Raw genomic sequence first — 19,553 nt, 5'->3', positions numbered from 1 at the left:
TCATAAATACTTAATGAGTACAAAAACAAAAAAAGACTTATTTTGCAACAAAAAAATATTAAGGACTAAATGCGTACAAATTTATTAAAGACTAAATGTGTACAAAGTGAGAAATATATTACCCTATTAAGTTATTTTTACTGGCTAACATCGAGTAGCCGGTCGTAATGACTGAATGTGTACAGTTTAACAAGTTGAAGGGTAAACATAGACGAAAAAAACTCAGTGACCAAATGTATCCAAATCGAAAAATATATTACCCTTTTAAGTCATTATCCCTCACAGAATTCACCCTTGCAAATGTTTTGATCTAAAGCAGTGCAATTTCTGGTCTTTCAAATTTGTCATATCAACATTTATAATCATCTCTAACTACCACATCAACAAATACTTTATACATTTAACTAACATATCTACTATTTAAAACTAGTATTTATTTAATAACTAAGTGTGAAACCCGTGTATTACACGGGTTGATTTAAAAAAAGATTAAACATTAAAGTGTAATATAAAATATTTTTTAATGTAAAATTCTAAAATAAAGAAGATACATATTTATTGCAATTTAATTTCATATATATCATTTTTAATACTTTACATATATAAGTATATGAGTATATGACTTTAATTTTAAAAATTGTAACAAACCAAAAATTGACAAATGCATAATATTTATTTCAAAAATACCACAAAATGACAAGTGTCAAAACTCATGAGAGATTGACATGTGACAAAAAAACCTTCATTTATTAAGGAGGATAACTTAACACACACACACACACACACACATATATATATATATATATATATATATATATATATATATATATATATATAGATTTATACTATTGTTGTTTTATTTTAATTTATTTACTTAATTTATAGTGTGAAATTTAGTTAAAGATATTAATTAAACTTTAAACTATATACATACATACATACATACATATATATATATATATATATATATATATATATATATATATATATATATATATATATATATATATATATATATATATATATATATATATATATATATATACACACTAGCCGTTACCCGCGCAAAGCGGCGGACGACAAATAGTTTGTTTCGACAATTAATTTGTTTTCGATGGAGAATGATTATTTTCAATTCAATCGTTAGTTTGTTTTAGGAAACATGTCATATTAAAAATAAAGAAAATTAATGAAATGACCAAATTATAGGGTGTTGAATATTTATTTGGATGAAAAAAGATTTGGTCAAAACCTTGGAAGAGAAGATTTATAGGAGTTTGTTTAAATTTAAATATTATTTTATTAGTCATTAGTTGTACAATTAGCTTAATGATTTGGACGTCTTAAAAAATATTATTATTTTATTCAATCTATTTTTAGAAATAGTGAAATTTGTTTTATTAGATATATATATATATATATATATATATATATATATATATATATATATACACACACACACACACTACATACGTCCCCAAATTATTGTCTATAGACAAAAAACACACAGATTATGGAAATAGTAATTACAAGTAACTTTATTAAATAAAATGACTGTTGTACCATTTTGTTGCATTTTATTCCATGATAGTTTAATTAATAATGAAGGGTATTTTGGTAATATTTTTTATAAGATATAGATTAGATATGTAATATATAGACTTTGTTAATAAAAATATATTAAAAAGAATAATAAGTAATAAAAAAGTTATTATTAATATGTTAAAGTTAATGAATAAAAAGTTGAGATTAGTAAATATGTTTCTAAGTTTTATTTCAAACGACTATCATTTCCTTTGGTTCTCCATTAATTTAGGCGTAATTTGATCCCCACCAATTCCTAATAACCACTCAGCAAATAATTTGCTAGTCCATCCACGTTTTTTCAAATTACATGCATTTATTCATTATTTATAACACAAATCTCTTATCAATCAAACACAACAGCTTTTTTCGTTTTCCATTTCTACATCAGCAACCATGAATTGCTCCACAAATGTGTTGATCTTGATCTCTTTCTTCTTTTTATCATTCACCTCAAACTTAAATCTCGTTGATGCTGGTGATACAACCTCAATTATATTGAATTCATGAAATTTTGAACAATTGGTTATGAAAAGTAAAGATGTTTGGTTTCTCTTGTTCGGAGCACCCTGGTAATAATTTATTCCACATATACTTATTCTTTTTTACTTTATCATATTCAATTTTAAACTTATATATATATATATATATATATATATATATATATATATATATATATATATATATATATATATATATATATATATATTCTTTCAGGTGTCCATATGTTAAACAACTTAAACCGGAGTGGGACAAGGCTTCAAAGGCTTTGTAAGGAAAGGTCAAGTTTGGTGAACTTGACTATGACGTGGAAAATGTATTCTTCATTATTTTTATAATTTAAACTAATATTATTTTATATAATTGTTTACTAATCGCTTATAATTTTTCAGGATATACAAGCAAGGTTTGGAGTAACTGGTTCCCGACTGTTTTTGCATTTGGTCCAGATAAATGTGCAGCTCCCAATGGAGTAACTGAAAGAACTGTAGACACACTTGAAAAGGCTGGCCTGGCTTACCATGACAAAGCACAAGGGTGTAAAATGGAGTTTTGAGTTGAGGATTGCATTCGAATAAGATTTGTTTGACTTGTTATCGATATGAAACAATAATGACACCTTTAACCTTGGTATAAAAAGCTAATAAAGAGTAATTTTAATTTTGATCCGAGAAACCAAAGCCGAAGCTCCTGCATGTGATCCTCGCGACCCGAATTGTGTGGTAAACCTTTCCAGAAAGAACCCGCTTGTCGTAGAAGGGGGTAAAGAAGATATGGAGGCGGAAAGGGAAAAAGAAGATGACACCCCCGAGATAATTATAGTTGGTCACAGCAAGATGTCACGTTGACAAGAATGTTGTTTTCCTCCATTGTATGTACTATAATTGTTATGGTTTTGTTTTTTCTTTTGTGTTAGGCTTATATATTTGCATCTATGTACAATTTCGATATCTTAGCTTTGTGTTGCTTGTTTGATTTGATATAGTTGGGTTTAATGACAACCTAAAAACCTGTGTATGAGCAAAAAAAATGTCAATAAAGGTGTTTATAAGGGGACGATTTCTGTTGCGAAATTATGTTTACAAAAGACGGTGTGACGTAATGATGATATAATACAAAAATCTTGCGGGCTATAAAAAGTCCAAATTTATACTAGTAATCTTATGCCACATGTGTGTCTATATATATATATATATATATATATATATATATATATATATATATATATATATATATATATATATATATATATTATGAAGCAACTCTTTTTCAGCTCAAGAAAACTTAATAAGTTTGTTGGTTATTTTGTTTCGGTTTATCCTTCAATCAAGGCTCTATCTCTCGTAATTTCGCCTTTTGCTTTTGAAAACATAAAGGATTCAAAACTCCTTTTGCTTTTGAAAACATAAAGGATTCAAAACAAAAAAATACACAAATCCATTAATTAAACCCTCTAAGAGAAGGATTTACACTACAAGAAATTAGAGTTTTACCGACGATAGCCGTCTCAGCTAAAAGTTTCGTTTGTCGCCGCAAACAGTGTTAGTTGCGACACGTCGTCACTAAAATGTCGCTGCTGATGCTTTGTTGCTGATAATCTAAATGTCACCGCTAAAGGTCTGTCGCCGCAAATAACCGGGCGTCGCCGCTAAAGTCTTGTCGCCGCTAATAACAAACTGTTGCCACTAAAGGCGTCGCCGGTATTGGTAATTTTTTTTCACTTTAAAATTGAAAAAAACTATATAAAAAGTATAAAAACTGTTATGATATTAATTAAGCTAATCCCACATCCTTCCATTCCAAAATATTAATCCAACATCCTATTAAAATACTTATCCAATTTAAGATAATACAAAATATCGAAAATACTAATCTAAAATACTTACACAAACAAAAGATACAAAAATCCTACAACTAGCTACTCGTCATCATCGCTCTCATCGTCTCCTCCGGTTTCATTTCATTGTGGCAACGAATGAAACCAATCTTCAAGTGTAGCACTACATTCCAGATGTTTTAACATTGTTTGATGCACGACTGTGGCATTCCTGAAAGCGGGGAAAACAATATCCCAACCAGATACGTTCAAAGGGGTGTTCATCCACATATACCTCCCAATGTCACGGGTAAATCAATTACCACGGGTTCCCGACAGAGGATATGTGAGATCTCTGTCGAAATCCAAATGCACGGGCTTTCGCTTGTTCGCCCATATCAACTTTGATAGTTGAATGTTTTTTGGTAGGCCTCTTCTTTTTTTAGGAATCCCAACTAAAAAATATAATTAAAAATATAAGTCACGATAACTTATAATAATTGGATAAAAATAGATAATAAATATATCATAATGAGACTTACCATCTTGTTCGTGTTGTCCACGATCAAAGCCTACTGGAGGTGGTGGATCCCCGACTCCATTACCTCCATGTCCTAGGCCATAACATCCTCCATCACATAGAAGAGTATCGTCCAACCAAACTCCATATGTAGCCTGTAAAATTACGATGTGAATAAAAGTTACACATATTGCATATACAAAAATAATACACTTTCTATTATAGCACCCTACTTTGTTGTTGTTTTTTTTTCATCTGTAACATTATGTTTCCAAATGGCAAACAAATACACAAACTACATATGTAATTTTCTTTACATACAAGTACACATATAAAAAATAATACTTTCCATTTTAGCATCCTACGTTGTTTTTGTTTTTTTCATTTTTTTCATTAAAGCATTCTAGTTTCCAAATTGTATACAATACATACATATATATACATATACAAATACACATATTACATATACATATATACAAATACACTTTCCTTTATAGCATTATACTTTCGAAACTGCATACAAATACACAAGTTAGGTGATCATACATATACATACACTTATACATATAAACTTGTACATAATATATATATATATATATATATATATATATATATATATATATAACATAAATAATTTTTCTATTTTCACCATATATATACATGCATTTATACATACATTACATATACATACATCATACATACTTACAAAAACACATAAAAATACATATGTTGTAAAGGAACCTGGTTGTGTAATCTGGAGAAGGAGGCAAAAACCAACTGTGGTCGCCGATTTTACTTCCTCGTCGCCGGTGTTATGATTCTTCGTCGCCGGTGATGTGAGTCCTTGACAGAATTGACAGAATGGTGGCAGGGTCGGTGGTCTTGTGGCAGGAATGACGACTAGACGCGATCGATGGTTGTAGGAACTCTAGTCGGCTGGGTGGTTTCACAGAACACACGATACACAGAAAGGAATAGAATGGAAGCTAAGGGGGGTGGGGGTGTTATCTGTAAAGGCCTTTAGCGGCGACGTGTAGGCATTAACGGCGACACGTATGTATTAGCGACGACAACCAGAAGGGAAAAGCCATCGCCTTGTCTTATTCCGTTACAACCCTACGATTGAAAACAAATCGAACTGATGCGGCTCGTTTGACGCAGATCGCTATTATGTGATTATTAGCGGCGACGCATGGTATTAGCGTCGACATGTAACGCGTCAATTACATGTCGCCGCTAATGCCATGTGTCGCCGCTAACGCCCCCATTTCTTGTAGTGGTAACCATAAAATGAAAATAACATGGCCTTGCAAATATATGTTGAATGCCCGCAATGCAAAAAAGAAATTCTTTTTTCAACATAGTCTATGCATTGGATCCCTGCTTCCATACTTCAAAAATAATATTTTGTACGTATTTCGAAGGGTAAAACACTTAGATGGTGTTTTTTTAGAAGTGATAAAATGTATTTAGTCTTTTTCCATGTCTGAAGATGTGGACCAAAAATATTTTTCTATACCATCATACAAGAAGTCTTTATACAAAAGATTGTTTGTTTTTAATGCTTTTTTCAAATGATCAAAGTTTACCAATATATATGAAGCCTTTTTTTAAAAAATAAAACAAAATTTGTTTTTATTTTTGTAGCCATTAATTTCCATCATGGGAGTTGCACCCGAGGGTTGTCATTTTTGTCATTTTATCAAAAAGGGTATATTTGTCAAGACACCAAAACGAAACCAAAAAACCAAAAATGATACTACAACCAAGGCACCAGAAGTAGCAGTAGACACCTGTACCACAAAATAGAACAAAGAGCAAAAAGGTCGATGTTTGACATGAGTCTTGAAAACACCAGCAAAGTAATAAGAAAGGGCATGTAATTAAGATAACATGTGATCAACCCACTCAAATCTCAAGGCAATTAACCAACAACATGAAAGATAAACAGCAAAGTAAAATAGTACTTAACAAAAAAAGTATACAACACAGTGAGTTTGGAATTAATGGTTTCGATGTTGGTATCAAGAAGACGCAAGTGCTTCTGAAGAGAGAACACAATAGTAGACAGGTTAAGCTTAAAGATGAGAGAAAGGTATAAAAAATTACTAGCCCTGTACTAATTAATGCTTGTTTATGGCTTTATGCGCCTTGTGTGGGATGGTAAATCATAAATCTTGTTTTACAATATCCTAGCTTGCCTTGAAAAAATGAATCAGTAAAATTTTCATGTACAAATGTAGCTGATGAAAAGGAAAAACCCCAAATACAATAATAAGAAATTCCTTAATCTTAATTAAATTACCGACACATTAACAAACAACAATACCCCTGATGTCCAGATTTGGTGCCAAAGGGATTTCAAACAAGAAAAAGGAAAATTACTTGTTCCAACAGGAAAAAACTAATACTTTTCTGGTCTAAGAGCAGTAAACAACAAGAAAATTACATCTTAAACAAAGCATAATCAATTATAACCGGTAGAAAACAAAACAAAAGCAAACAGATAAAAAGAAAGTTATTTGAGAAATCAACAACATTGAGGTTTTTAATTGACAAAATGGTAGATGAGATTTCACCATTAATGGAGTTTAAATTAATAATACAAGTTGAGAGGGAGATAAGAAAATAGAAACGAGAGAGGAGAACAAAGAGCGACGGAACAGATTGTATTTGATGAGCCGGCGACGGCAGCGACGGAGGCAGAGCAAGAAGCGTCGAAAGCGGATCAAGATCCAACGTCCACCAGAGATTTGGCCGGTGTGGAGAGATCGTCGGTGTGGGAGGATGCAATCATGAAAGGGAAAAGTGAATGGAGGTGATGAATGTATTATGTAATTAGAAGCTGTACTTTTAGGTCTTTTTGGAAAAGAGATGAAAAAGTATGTTCGAGTTCTTTTGTCTTCCACAAAACAAATGGTCTTTTTTGTAAACATCTATCCACCTGTAGATATAAGCGCCCAAAAAGTCTTTTTTCCAAAAAACAAACGAGCCCTTACATAATTACTCTTGCTCGATAATGATGTCAACAAGCAACTCTATAATAGTAAGAATATCTCCAACCATTCTCATCATCCAATAGGTTTCCATGCTGCCTGGCCAAATTACTTCTCTTTTGTCCACATAATTCACCCTTGCAAATTTTTGGCATTAGACCATCTAAATCTAAAGCAGTGTAATTTCTGGTCTTTCAAACTTGTCATATCAACATTTACAACCAACTTTCAAAACTGGTCTCCACTACCACATCAGCAAATATATACTTTTAACTAATATCTCTACTATATATATATATATATATATATATATATATATATATATATATACATACAAATACACATATTACATATACATATATACAAATACACTTTCCTTTATAGCATTATACTTTCGAAACTGCATAAAAATACACAAGTTAGGTGATCATACATATACATACACTTATACATATAAACTTGTACCTAATATATATATATATATATATATATATATATATATATATATATATATATATATATATATATATATAAATTAACATATTAAAATACACTTATACATACATTCCAGTCACAAATGGTAAACAAATATACATATATAAACATATAGACTTATACATACAAATTGATATACACATATGGCAAACACACACACACACACACACACACACACACACACATATATATATATATATATATATATATATATATATATATAAACATACATAATTTTTCTGTTTTCACCATATATACATGCATTTATACATACATTACATATACATACATCATACATACTTACAAAAACACATAAAAATACATATGTACATACACATAATAGAAATACACAAATACATATGTTGTAAAGGAACCTGGTTGTGTAATCCGGAGAAGGAGGCAAAAACCAACTGTGGTCGCCGATTTTACTTCCTCGTCGCCGGTGTTATGATTCTTCGTCGCCGGTGATGCGAGTCCTTGACAGAATTAACAGAATGGAGGCGGGGTCGGTGGTCTTGTGGCAGGAACGACGAATAGACGCGATCGATGGTCGAAGGAACTCTAGTCGGCTGGTTGGTTTCACAGAACACACGATACATATAAAGGAATAGAAAGGAAGCTAGGGGGGGGGGGGTGTTATCTGTAAAGGCCTTTAGCGGCGACGTGTAGGCATTAGCGGCGACACGTAGGTATTAGCGACGACAACCAGAAGGGAAAAGCCATCGCCTTGTCTTGTTCCGTTACAACCCTACGATTGAAAACAAATCGAACTGATGGGGCTCGTTTGACACAGATCGCTATTATGTGATTATTAGCGGCGACACATGGTATTAGCGTCGACATGTAACGCGTTAATTACATGTCGCCGCTAATGCCATGTGTCGCCGCTAACGCCCTTATTTCTTGTAGTGCTAACCAAAAATGAAAATAACATGGCCTCGCAAATGGTATTATATATGTTGAATGCCCGCAATGCAAAAAAGAAATTCTTTTTTCAACATAGTCTATGCGTTGGATCCCTGCTTCCATACTTCAAAAATAATATTTTGTACGTATTTCGAAGGGTAAAACACTTAGATGGTGTTTTTTTTAGAAGTGATAAAATGTATTTAGTCTTTTTCCATGTCTGAAGATGTGGACCAAAAATATTTTTCTATACCATCATACAAGAAGTCTTTATACAAAAGATTGTTTGTTTTTAATGCTTTTTTCAAATGATCAAAGTTTACCAATATATATGAAGCCTTTTTTTAAAAAATAAAACAAAATTTGTTTTTATTTTTGTAGCCATTAATTTCCATCATGGGAGTTGCACCCGAGGGTTGTCATTTTTGTCATTTTATCAAAAAGGGTATATTTGTCAAGACACCAAAACGAAACCAAAAAACCAAAAATGATACTACAACCAAGGCACCAGAAGTAGCAGTAGACACCTGTACCACAAAATAGAACAAAGAGCAAAAAGGTCGATGTTTGACATGAGTCTTGAAAACACCAGCAAAGTAATAAGAAAGGGCATGTAATTAAGATAACATGTGATCAACCCACTCAAATCTCAAGGCAATTAACCAACAACATGAAAGATAAACAGCAAAGTAAAATAGTACTTAACAAAAAAAGTATACAACACAGTGAGTTTGGAATTAATGGTTTCGATGTTGGTATCAAGAAGACGCAAGTGCTTCTGAAGAGAGAACACAATAGTAGACAGGTTAAGCTTAAAGATGAGAGAAAGGTATAAAAAATTACTAGCCCTGTACTAATTAATGCTTGTTTATGGCTTTATGCGCCTTGTGTGGGATGGTAAATCATAAATCTTGTTTTACAATATCCTAGCTTGCCTTGAAAAAATGAATCAGTAAAATTTTCATGTACAAATGTAGCTGATGAAAAGGAAAAACCCCAAATACAATAATAAGAAATTCCTTAATCTTAATTAAATTACCGACACATTAACAAACAACAATACCCCTGATGTCCAGATTTGGTGCCAAAGGGATTTCAAACAAGAAAAAGGAAAATTACTTGTTCCAACAGGAAAAAACTAATACTTTTCTGGTCTAAGAGCAGTAAACAACAAGAAAATTACATCTTAAACAAAGCATAATCAATTATAACCGGTAGAAAACAAAACAAAAGCAAACAGATAAAAAGAAAGTTATTTGAGAAATCAACAACATTGAGGTTTTTAATTGACAAAATGGTAGATGAGATTTCACCATTAATGGAGTTTAAATTAATAATACAAGTTGAGAGGGAGATAAGAAAATAGAAACGAGAGAGGAGAACAAAGAGCGACGGAACAGATTGTATTTGATGAGCCGGCGACGGCAGCGACGGAGGCAGAGCAAGAAGCGTCGAAAGCGGATCAAGATCCAACGTCCACCAGAGATTTGGCCGGTGTGGAGAGATCGTCGGTGTGGGAGGATGCAATCATGAAAGGGAAAAGTGAATGGAGGTGATGAATGTATTATGTAATTAGAAGCTGTACTTTTAGGTCTTTTTGGAAAAGAGATGAAAAAGTATGTTCGAGTTCTTTTGTCTTCCACAAAACAAATGGTCTTTTTTGTAAACATCTATCCACCTGTAGATATAAGCGCCCAAAAAGTCTTTTTTCCAAAAAACAAACGAGCCCTTACTTAATTACTCTTGCTCGATAATGATGTCAACAAGCAACTCTATAATAGTAAGAATATCTCCAACCATTCTCATCATCCAATAGGTTTCCATGCTGCCTGGCCAAATTACTTCTCTTTTGTCCACATAATTCACCCTTGCAAATTTTTGGCATTAGACCATCTAAATCTAAAGCAGTGTAATTTCTGGTCTTTCAAACTTGTCATATCAACATTTACAACCAACTTTCAAAACTGGTCTCCACTACCACATCAGCAAATATATACTTTTAACTAATATCTCTACTATATATATATATATATATATATATATATATATATATATATATATATATATATATATATATATATATATATATATATATAATTATATTTATGTATTTATTTTTATTGATTTGTACTAATGTTATTTTATTTCAATTTATTTACTTAATTTATAGTGTGAAATTTTGTTCAATATATTAATTAAACTTTAAACTATATATATATATATATATATATATATATATATATATATATATATATATATATATATATATATATATATATATATATATATATATATATATATATGAGAAGTTGCCAGATGCGTTGCATTAAGAATGTACACAAATATATAGAAGGTTGCACAATGTCGTTTTTGATCGATGGCAAACTGACGTGGACACTATTATGGGCGATGAACACCGTCCTATTTCTATCTTCATTTGCCAACAACATCAACCCCTACTACCCAAATCTTCATAGGAGAAACATTAAACTTTTAAGTGGAATGTATGTGGCATGGGTAAAAAAACGACCGACATTCTGGAACCTAATATGTAATTATGTTTGTTATTTCAAAAGGCCCCTCCAATAAATGTTTGCAAGTCTTGTTGGATTTGAAGGGGAAAATTGGCGTGGCTGGCAATAGTATCCAACTGACACTTTAAAAGAAGCTTGAAAGAACCGATGTATGTGGTTTTATATGTTAGACGTGGGTGGTTTTATATGTTAAAAGCAAGGTTGTAAAAAACGTTTGACGTTAGATAGTCGGTGGACTAGGGTTATGGGATTAATCGGCTAGGCGGAGATTAAGCGGGACCATTAATTACTAATTTGTTCAATTTTAAAAAATTAAATATGACTAATATCATATCAAAGTTCGTAAATACCACTAATATCGTAACAAAATGGGTTAATATGATTAAAGCAACACTAATCATACCTCAAACAGTTTCTATTGTTATAGAACTTCTTCAAAGTGTTAAAATTTCATTGTTTTATACTGTTTCACTCATTATGTATGCAGGGATTAATCACTAGGCGCCATCTAGTCGGTCGAGTAACGCCTGGGTATTAATCGGAGATTAATCGGGACCTAGTCGGGATTTTTACAACAGTGAAAGATAACTATTCATCTAGAACCATATAATATAATTTGCATAATATTTTTTTATAAGATATATGTCACATATATTGATGGATTTGTAATATATACACTTTGTTAATAAAAATACATTCATAAGAGTAATAAGTAATAAAAAAGTTTTTATTAATATGTTAAACTTAATGAATAAAAAGTTCAGTTACTCCATTAATGTAGGCATAATTTGACCCCATCATTTGCTAATAAGGACTCAGCACATAGTTTGCTACTCCATCCACGTTTCTTCAAATTACATGCATGGTTCATTATTTATAGCACACATCTCTTATCAATCAAACACAAGAATACGTTTTTTCGTTTTCCATTCCTCTGTCAGGAACCATGAATCGCTTGTCAAATGTGTTGATCTTTATTTCTTTCTTCTTTTTATCATTCACCGGAAATTTAAATCTCGTTGACGCTGGTGATACAGCCTCAGTTATATTGAATTCAGGAAATTTTGAACAATTGGTTATGCAAAGTAAAGATGTTTGGTTTGTCTTGTTCGGAGCACCCTGGTAATAATTTATTCCACATATACTTATTCTTTTTTACCTTATCATATTCAATTTTAAACCTTTATATATATATATATATATATATATATATATATATATATATATATATATATATATATATATATATATATATATATATATATATATATGTTTTCTTTCAGGTGTCCATATGTTAAACAACTTAAACCTGAGTGGGACAAGGCTTCAAAGGCTTTGGAAGGAAAGGTCAAGTTTGGTGAACTTGACTGTGATGTGGAAAATGTAATCTTCATTATTTTTTATAATTTAAACTAATATTATTTTATATAATTGTTTACTAATCGATTATAAGTTTTCAGGATATACAAGCAAGGTTTGGAGTAACTGGGTTCCCGACTGTTTTTGCATTTGGTCCAGATAAATGTGCACCTCCCACCGGACTAACCGAAAGAACTGCAGACGCACTTGAAAAGGCTGGCCTGTCTTACTATGACAAAGCACAGGGGTGTAAAATGGAGTTTTGAGTCGAGGATTGTATTCGAATAAGATTTGTTTGACTTGTTATCGATATGAAACAATAAAGGCACCTTTAACCTTGGTGTAAAAAGCTAATAAAGAATAATTTTAATTTTGATCCGAGAAACCAAAGCCGAAGCTCCTACATGTGATCCTCGGGACCCGAATTGTGTGGTAAACCCCTCCAGAAAGAACACGCTTGTCATAGAAGGGGGTAAAGAAGATAAGGAGGCGGAAAAGGAAAAAGATGACACCCCCGAGATAATATAGTTGGTTACAGGAGGATGTCACGTTGACAAGAATGTTGTATTCCTCCTTTGTATGTACTATAATTAATAAGTTTTTTTTTCTTCGCGTTATGCTTATATATTTTGATCTATGTACAATTATGATATTTAGCTTTGTGTGGCTTGTTTGATCGGATATAGTTGGTTTTACAGAGGATCTAAATGAACATTGTATGAGCAAAGAAATGTCAATAAAGGTGTAAGGGGACGATTTGTGTGGTGAAATTATCTTTACAAAAGATGGTGAGACTTAATGATGATATAATACAAAAATCTTGCGGGCTATAAAAACTCCAATACTGGTAATCTTACGACACATGTCTTATTACTATTATTATTATTATTATTATTATTATTATTATTAAGCAGCTCTTTTTCCGCTCAAGAAAACTTAATAAGTTCATCGGTTATTCTCTTTTGGTTTATCCTTCGATCAAGGCTCTATCTCCCATAATTCGCCTCTTGCTTTTGAAAACATAAAAGGTTCAAAATTAAAAATGCATAAATCCATTGATTAAATCCTCTAAGAGAACGATCTAACCCTAAAATAAAAATAACATGGCTTCGCAAAAGGTATTATATATGTTCCATGATAGCAAAGAAAAAAAGAGAATTATTTTTAATTTCCAAATAGCCTATGCGTTGGATTCCTGCTTCCATAATTCATAAATAATATTTTGGACATCTTTCAAAGAGTAAAACACTTACTTAATTACTTTTGCTCGATAATGACTCAACAAATAATTTGCTAGTCCATCCACGTTTCTTCAAATTACATGCATGCTTCATTATTTATAACACGAATCTCTCAATCAAACACAACAACAACTTTTTTTGTTTTCCATTTCTACATCAGCAACCATGAATCGCTCCACAAATGTGTTGATCTTTATTTCCTTCTTCTTTTTATCATTCACCGTAAATTTAAATCTCGTTGACACTGGTGATACAGCCTCAGTTATACTGAATTCAGGAAATTTTGAACAATCGGTTATGCAAAGTAAAGATGTTTGGTTTGTCTTGTTCCGAGCACCCGGGTAACAAACTTCTTACCGGATCTATATCCTATATATATATATATATATATATATATATATATATATATATATATATATATATATATATATATATATATATATATATATATATATAAAACGTGAGTGGGACAAGGCTTCAAAGGCTTTGGAAGGAAAGGTCAAGTTTGGTGAACTTGACTGTGACGTGGAAAACATATTCTTCATTATTTTTTATAATTTAAACTAATATTATTTTATATAATTGTTTACTAATGGATTATAATTTTTTAGGATATACAAGCAAGGTTTGGAGTAACTAGATTCCCGACTATTTTTGCATTTGGTCCAGATAAATGTGCATGTGCAGCTCCCACTGGAGACGCACCTGAAAAGGCAGGCCTGTCTTACCATGACAAAGCACAAAGGTGTAAAATGGAGTTTTGAGTTGATGATTGTATTCGAATAAGATTTGTTTGACTTGTTAACAATATCTTAGCTTTATGTTGCTTGTTTGATCGGATATAGTTGGGTTTAGCAACAGTCTAAAAGAATATGGTATGAGCAAAGAAAATGTCAATAAAGGTGTTTATAAGGGGACGATTTGTGTGGTGAAATTATGTTTACAAAACATGGTGTGACTTAATGATGATATAATACAAAAATCTTGCGGGCTATAAAAAGTCCAAATCTATTCTAGTAATCTTATGGGGTTACTATCAGTGTAGCCCAAGCAACTTATCAATTTTGGTTTAAAAGGTCCTTCCTCTTATTATTATTACTTTTTTTGCATTTGAAGGGTAGTTACTTATGTTTTATAGGCTAATTTAGGTAACCAACCCATTATAGTCGGTTAGGTTTGCAAAATAGGATATAAAAGCTCATAAAAGTTAATTCTTTGAATGTCATTGGATGCAGTTCAATGCTATAAATGCAGACATTTATCCAATACCAAAAGAAGACAAACATAATAGTTGTATGTTGTAGCCTGTATATGGATGAAGCAAACAATATGAGCACAAATCTACCATTGCACAACATGAGACTCCCACCATTGAAGCAAATAAAAGAAACGTCATCATCATTATCCTCTTCTTTAATCTTCTTAGCAGACAACTGGTTCGCTTGATCCCCCTCGCTTCCTTCACCGCCACTTGAGCTCCTTCAACGACATTACCTACCTCAACCTTCACTCCTCCACCGCTACTATCTGCAGCGACACCCACCTGTCCTTCGTGGGTTTTCAGAATCGGTTGACTCCGATCAAGGCTTTGACTCTAAATTCCCGTAATTTGAACTTCATGGAAAATTGAATGGCTAATCTAAAAATCAGTTCATCGGTTGATCATTAGCAGAGATAATGAAAACCCTAGAACTTGGAATCGAATAGTGGTGTCGTAGGAGGCCTGGTTGCATAGATGCATAGAAATGGATGGGATTGGCTAAAAAGACATCCCATTTTTCCATTTAGACACCCTATTAGATTTAAGGTTTTTTTATTTGTTGAATTTGCATTGTTTTTTTTAAAAAGTAAATTATAAATAGTTTATTATAGGTTGACTTTTACTAAAAGTGTTTATAGGGTGTCTAAAAGGTGTCAATTTAGCAACACCCAAATTAATTGAGGAAGCACGTGATTAATGGGTCATTTTCAAAGGACGAAGCTAGGAGATTTACGAAACCCCAAAAAGATAGCGCTTGGGATTAATTGGCATCTTTTTCTGAGTTTTTTTGGTGTTCTTATTTTTCTGGGTTTTATTTGGTGTTCTTCTTTTCGTTACTTGAGAAATTAATGTTTTGGTATCCGGTCTCTATTCCTATTCTTACGTTAAACACATATCAAGGTTTATTGTTAGGATTTTGCATCACAAGCTCTTTGGAGCAACGAAAAGTATCTGCAAATATGTTGATTTTGAATATAACGAAAGAGACATTTGCAAGATAATTTTTGGAAATTGGAAGTGTCATCTGCAAATTTCTTGCAGTAACAATTGAATACACACCTGCACAACTTAAAATTTTGGGGTTAGCTAAAAAGACACCCCGTTTTACCATTTTGACACCCTATATAGTTTTTAAGGTATTTTTATTTGTTAAAATTACATTGTTTTCCGAAAAAAATGATTATAACTAGTTATCAATAAGTTTTTGATAAATGTATCTATAGGGTGTCTTAATAGCAACACCCAAAATTTTTTGTGGTTTTGATTTTATCGATTTATTTATTTTGGATATTGATTTTATTTTTCAATGATACCTTCATGGAGTATGGGACGGTGGACATGAATTCTTTTTTGGGATAATCAAAGCGGGAGAAGGTGGATGGGAGGTTGAGGATGGAGGTAGTTGAGAAAGAATGGCATGGTTTTTTTTTTTGTGATAATCAAAGTGGAAGAAGACGGAGATGGAGGTAGTCGATAAAGAAAGCAGGCAGAAGTTAAGGAATAATGGTGGTGGTGGCAATGTAAAGAAGATGAGTAAGTTGATGAAGAAATGTAGGACATGTATTGACCGGCTTCTAGCCGGTAACAAGTTAAGAAATTAAGAAATAAGGACCTTTTAAAATTTAAAAATCAAGATTACACCCGTAGAATGCAAAAAAAAATAAGATTAGTGACCTTTTAAAACAGAATGTCTTAGTTTGTTGGGCAAGAGTGACATTAACTCTAATCTTATGTCACATGTCCTTTTTTTTTTTTAATTCTATTTATGGAGCACTCTTTTTCCGCTCAAGAAAACTTAATAAGTTCATCGGTTATTCGGTTTTGGTTTATCCTTCAATCAAGGCTCTATCTCTTTTAATTTTACCTTTTGCTTTTGAAAACATAAAAGATTCAAAATAAAAAAATACATAAATCCATTGATTAAATCCTCCAAGAGAACAATCTAATCCTAAAATGAAAATAACATGGCCTCGCAAATGGTATTATGCCAAAAGGAAAATTATTTTTCCAAATAGTCTATGCGTTGGATCCCTGCTTCCATACTTAATTAATAATATTTTGTACGTCTTTCAAAGGCTAAAACACTTACTTAATTACTCTTGCACGATAATGATGTCAACAAGCAACTCTATAATAGGGATAATGACTTGAAAGAGTAACGAACTTTCAACTTTTGTCACATTTAGTCACTAAACTTTTTTTCGTTATCTATTTGTCATTGAACTATTGAAATTGTTCATATTTTACCCTTATGACCGGCTGTTACCAGTCATAAGGGTAAAATGTGAACAATTTCAATAGTTTAGTGCAAATAGATAACGAAAAAAAGTTTAGTGACTAAATGTGAACAAAATCGAAAGTTCGTTTCCCTCTAAAAAGTTCAATGACTAAATGTGAACAAACTTCCTATTGTATTATGTTTTAGCAAATTATTTATTTTTGTTTAATAGTAGCAACATTTGTTGATAAAGAAATCTATAAAGTAAAAAAAAACAAAATGTAACATCCGGATTTCCAGGTATCATAATTTAAGTATTTTTCTTTTGAGTTAAGAAGAGAGACTCGACGAGTTGACGGCTCAACTCGTCGAGTAAGGTCACGAATGATGACTCGGATTAAGGAATGGACTCGACGAGTCGGTGAGGCGACTCGACAAGTCCGCGTTGTTGGCAGAAACCCTAAATCTTTGGGCCCGAGCCATATTTAAAGGCACTTATGACCTTCAATTGCGACTACCTTTCCCATAAGTGAGAACCCTAGCGAGCTTGAGTGTGTAGAGTGAAAGGAAGAGCTATCTTGAGCTTTTTGGTGTGATAGATCTGGACCTTTCTAGGTCCAGAGAGTCGAGAATATGAAGCTTTAGTAGAGTAAACCTTGGGGTTCGAAGTTAGGAAGCATTTATGGGATTTTTATGGTATATATAGTTATTTTCATCTTACACATAGATATGAAGTATTTTATATAAATTACGTGCTATGTATGCATATTATTTGAATACTTGTTGTCTATGTTGGATGAATGATTTTATACATGTTTTAAAATATTCAAACGGTATATTTATTTTATATCTACAAATATGTTGCGGATGAAACATGGGTAGATGAAATAGTTGGTATGTGATGAAATAAAATGATGAGAGATAGGTGATGATAATTAGGTAAATCGATGATGATGAATATGTGATGTAGGATGAAAGGAGATACCATAACCTTAACCGACAATGTGGCGATGTAGTCATCTATCAGAGTATAGATGGTGACCACGGACTATTCTAGACAACTCAGTGGAAACACCAGTAGGCCCATAACCTGTAGGTGATGAATTACGAGTTCAGGCGATGTTGTAACTACGTATTCATGCGATGATACTCTAACCCCTTACTATGAATTATGAGTTCAGACGATGTTGTAACTACATATTCATGGGATGTCACAAATTCTGCATGCCAAACTAATGGTCATAATTCACATCAGTGAGAATGATTCATTTTTTGTAAAACCAAAATCAGATTGGAAATTTTGATTTTTTATTTTGGAAAATGTCAAACCATTGGTTTTTTATTTCGGTTTTGGTTTTTTGTTTTTTTTAAATATATTTTCAGGGTTCTGTTTTTTTTTTTTTTTTATATATATTTCATAGATTTCTTCATCAACAAATGTTGCTACAATTTAACAAAACAAATAATTTGCTAAAACATAATACAAGAGAAAGTTTGTTCACATTTAGTCATTGAACTTTTTAGAGGGAAACGAACTTCCGATTTTGTTCATATTTAGTCACTAAACTTTTTTTCGTTATCTATTTGCCATTGAACTATCGAAACTATTCACATTTTACCCTTATGATCGACAACAGCCGGTCATAAGGGTAAAATGTGAACAGTTTCAATAGTTCAATGGCAAATAGATAACGAAAAAAAAGTTTAGTGACTAAATGTGACAAAAGTCGAAAATTCGTTACCCTTTCAAGTCATTATTCCTCTATATTATTAAGAATATCTCCGACCATTCTCATCATCCAATTTATTTCCATGCTGCCAGGCCAAACTTCTCTTTTGTCCACATAATGGGATAATGACTTAAAAAGATAAAATATTTTTCGATTTGTACACATTTGGTTACTGAGTTTTTTTTCCGTCCACATTTATCCCTTCAACTTGTTAAATTGTACACATTCTATATCCTTGTGCTCGTTTTGAAGTCTACTATAACTTTCGTTAAGATTACTCCCATTAAAATATAATATATTTTTAGTTACAATTTTATTAATCTAAATGAAAGTTGTACATACGAACACATGGATATAAAGATCGTTAAAACCCGAGATCGTATGAAGAAGTT

At 31.8% G+C, this 19,553-nt stretch overlaps 1 long non-coding RNA gene across 1 annotated transcript; it reads left to right on the top strand.

Annotated features, from left to right (window-relative positions):
* The first annotated feature begins 1,997 nt into the window (after positions 1 to 1,997).
* On the top strand, positions 1,998 to 2,988 carry LOC128128772 (uncharacterized). Its single transcript, XR_008226804.1, has 3 exons — positions 1,998 to 2,156; positions 2,302 to 2,401; positions 2,478 to 2,988. It is a non-coding gene; the product is annotated as an uncharacterized LOC128128772 (long non-coding RNA).
* The last annotated feature ends 16,565 nt before the right edge of the window (positions 2,989 to 19,553 follow it).

This window comes from Lactuca sativa, chromosome 9, assembly GCF_002870075.4.
Source record: "Lactuca sativa cultivar Salinas chromosome 9, Lsat_Salinas_v11, whole genome shotgun sequence".
NCBI lineage: Eukaryota > Viridiplantae > Streptophyta > Magnoliopsida > Asterales > Asteraceae > Lactuca > Lactuca sativa.
Note: the sequence above shows the minus strand (reverse complement) of the source record. Positions and strands in the feature narration are given on the sequence as shown.